This window comes from Psittacula echo, assembly GCF_963264785.1.
Source record: "Psittacula echo genome assembly, chromosome: 7".
In the NCBI taxonomy this organism is placed as follows: Eukaryota; Metazoa; Chordata; class Aves; order Psittaciformes; family Psittacidae; genus Psittacula; species Psittacula echo.
Window position 1 is genome coordinate 53,739,689 of NC_137740.1, and position 4,016 is coordinate 53,743,704.

Sequence of the window (4,016 nt, forward strand, 5' to 3'; positions counted from 1 at the left end):
GTTGGCATCCAGAAGCCTTTATGTGAAAACCCTTTATGTATTGGTATGAAACTCACTGGCTGTGTCTGAATAGAGAAAAAATACAGTACCCTTGAAATTGCTACTGAAAATTACCATTATATAACAGAGGTTGCACTGAGAGGTCTCTGTTTTGTCTTTATATCAAATAAACTATACTGCACGTTTGTAGAAAGCACGGTACAAAACAATAGATAAAAAGAAGTGGATGTTTGTACAAGGCAGTCTGAAATAGTATGCTGAACCATCAAACAATGCAATTACATTATATTATGCTATGCTGCAGGCCATTCAGAAAGAGCTCTTGTGTACTGCAGTAACAAAAACAACTACAGAGGGTGTATTCCTTAATCACAAGTAATTTATGTTCAGTATTCAGGATTTTCTGAGTAGAATTAGCATATTGGTAAAGCAAGGCTGCATAAACCTCACTAGAAGAGAAAAAAGAAAATGGTGTATCCCACCTACATTAAGAAAAGAAAGTAAAAAATGTTTGGAACAAAAAAGTGCGTCTTGAGACAAACTTATTTATAGCAAGGCAGCAAATCGGAGATTTCAGAGACTCTTACATTATTATTACACAGTTATACAACTCCTGAGCATTATGTCTGCTGTCATAGTCCCAAGCATTTTCTTACTCAGCTATAGTCAGACACCCTCTTTTTTGGTAAAAATGGTAACATATACTCTGTTGACCATGTCTACAGAACATTTTTCATGTGTCTTTTGTGATCTTGGAGCAAGCTATTGCACTATCAGTTGGGTTTTTTTCCTTTTAAAATATTGTCTTTAGTAACAATCGATTAAAAAATTCTGTGCAGGAAATCCTTATGCAAGTCTAAGGGAGTTGCTTGCCTAAGGGTCAAGTAGAGAAGATACACCACATGATTTATATCAGAAATAAATTTTACAACATAAATACCTGTTCTAGCTAAGATAGCAATAGAGGGTTTTTATACTTTTCAGGATAAACACTGTTTCTTTCTGATTTTAAATTTTTATTGCAATAATTTCTTTTATAAGCAACAAATTCCACTAGAAAACTAATGGCTATTTCTAAAAATTATCACTTAAATTATTTTAAAAACAGAATTTCAACAGAATATTTTTTCAATTACATTTCAGTGATGAAACAAAAAAGCACTTCTGTTGATGTAGATTCTTCTTCCATATCCATCGATTACTTATATGTTACAAGTCATTTTGTGAATGAAACAAAAATACTGTTTATCAGCATCAAAAGCAAAGGGAAAAAGGAGCTATTCACGCAGATATTTAACTCGGTATGAGAACCAGCAAAAGGCTTCAACAGGAATGGCAGCTATTATGTACCAGTGCAATGAAACATCAAGGACAAAATCCCAATTCTACAAAGGTCAATGGACAACACACTCCACAAAGTTTCTCTTACTAACCTGTTGACTGCATAATCTGTGTTTCTGCAAGAGTAATTCCATTCTTGTCAATAGCGTCTGCTTGTATAGCATAAATAGTATTGGGAATTAATGAAGTTAGAGTTACTTTCAGTGTAACACCACTAAAATGAGCCAGTAATGAATGGCCTACAATATTCACAGCTGTAGCTGTGACTCTGTAAGAAGAGGCTCCTGACAACTTGGGCCATCTGAGATAAATACTTCATGATGGCACATTGCTTATAGATACAGAGAAAGCTACAAAAATGAAAAAATCATTGTCAAAAACCAGTCATTCCTGGATTTAGTCAAGTCTTGACAAGAAGACTGGTCAGTGCCTTATCAAGTGATATATTTCAGATGACAGGCATTCCACTGAATGGAGTGCTATTTCCCTTGTTCACATTTGTAATCCATTAATTACTGTAAATAACTGCTACTTGATCTCATATTATGTTGTGATGATGGCTACTGATGATGGCTACCCCTATAGCTGTAGTCTAATTATTAAAAAAAAAGGCTATAATCTGCATGTGAATATACAATCAGTGTCAACAGTATTCCACACATGAATAGGTTCAAATGCTTCTTTTCCACATCATGAAAAGAATATGCTACAATAAGGGGTAACGGGTTAAAATTTAAAACAGGGGAAGTTTAGATTGGATATAAGGAAGAAGTTCTTTACTGTAAGGGTGGGGAGGCACTGGAATGGGTTGCCCAGGGAAGGTGTGAATGCTCCATCCCTGACAGTGTTCAAGGCCAGGTTGCACAGAGCCTTGGGTAATATAGTTAAGTATGAGGTGTCCCTGCCCATGGTAGGGGTTGGAACTAGATGATCTTAAGGTCCTTTCCAACCCTAACTATTCTGATTCTATGACATTATAAGTGTCCATGTACTGCAACAGCATGACTGCAACGATTAAGCATTTCAGACTCTTGATGGTACAGTGTATGCAGGAACATGTACTATCAACAGAGAACGACTGAATTCTGAGAGCATTTCTTTCAGTCTTGCATTCCTTGTATTTTGAACTAGTCAGTATTCACACTGAAAGCAATAGGAGCTGTAGGCACAAAATACGAAACTGAAGAAAGTATAAAATGTTGTAGAACATTGGAAATATTTGCATTTAGGGGATTATTCTTCTGGTATGTGGTTTTTTTTTTGGATGCGTTTTTTGGGGTGGGGTGAGTTGAGATTTGGTACAGGTATGCAGATTGTATTACTTTTTTCTCCTTGAATCTGCCTATTTATTGAGTTTCGAGCTGTTCATAGACTTTGAAAGACCTTGGGTCCTAACATATTATTTTTCAGTCACTTGTAAACAGTGCAAAAGTGCAATAGTGACAAAATACAAATGTAGAAACCAGTGTCACATAGTCTCTAACCTAACTTTTACTCTCCTTTTGCAAAGAGCATAATACAATTCTTGAAAACAGTTTTAAAGCGAGCGGCACTCACCATTCCTAGGCAGTTGAAAAGCAGCCCAGTAAATATTAATGATTTACTTTTCACGTGGCACATCTTGCCAGAACTTTGTTCCAGACTTCACATGGGGATGAGCTCACGCAGATCCCTGCTGTGACCTGCAGTATTATGCAGCAGTGCTGTGTCCGCAGGTTTACTCCCTTGGGCGAGAGATCATACTAGGTTATGCCCTCCTCTCTACTGGACTGAAGCCTGCCGGTGGTTGACCAAGGCCATGGTGAAGCAAGTCTGCCATAGCACTGACCTTTAAAGCAGGCGGGTAGTAGGGCTTTTTCCCTTCTGTTACAAGATGCAGTTTCTGCATTGTTTTTACAACCTTCATAAAATAATCGTGCCCAATCTAAATTCAGCATTTGCTCTTCAGCTTGTTATCTAATTGACATTTTTGTCCACTTAAAAGGATCTCTTTTTCTGTCAGGACTAATGCCCTGGTTGTACTCCCCTTTGAATGGAACACGACCATACCGTCTGGAAACCATTCTTCCTCATGCTTTGCGTTGTGGAAAAAAAATCAGTTTCTTCTCATTTCTTTGTATCTGTACCACCTGCTGGTTCTCCTTTGACAACACACCTTTATGTCTTTAGAACTTCTCACAGACGATTTTGGACGTCAAGAAACGGTACCTTTCCATGAACCCATAGTGTTTTCTTAAACGGTTTACACAAATGTTAGGAGGGAACCTAAGACGTTTTTATGAGAGTCACGATGACGAGGGGAGCTCTACACCGGGAGAGGACCCGGCACCACGGCACGCTCCCCAGCTGCTCCCTACACCGCGCAAGACGCCTGCCTCGGGTCTCGGGAGGCGGCTCTCGCCGTCCATGGTTCACCTGACAAGCAATGGGAAGCTTCTTCCTCAGCGGACGAGCGCTGGTTACACGCCATTTCCTCAGGAGGAACTTCGAGCCCCACCACCGCAAAGAAAGCGGACGCTGCAGGTGGCATTGCCCTTCAGGAGATCCCACGGCTGCCGGCAGCTCCGCCCCGACCCAGGCAGCACCCTCCGCCACGCCCGGCCTCCACTGAAAGAGGGAGCGGCGGGCCCGGGGGCGGGCAGCGGAAGGGAGAGGTGTGGCGGTGGCAGGTGACC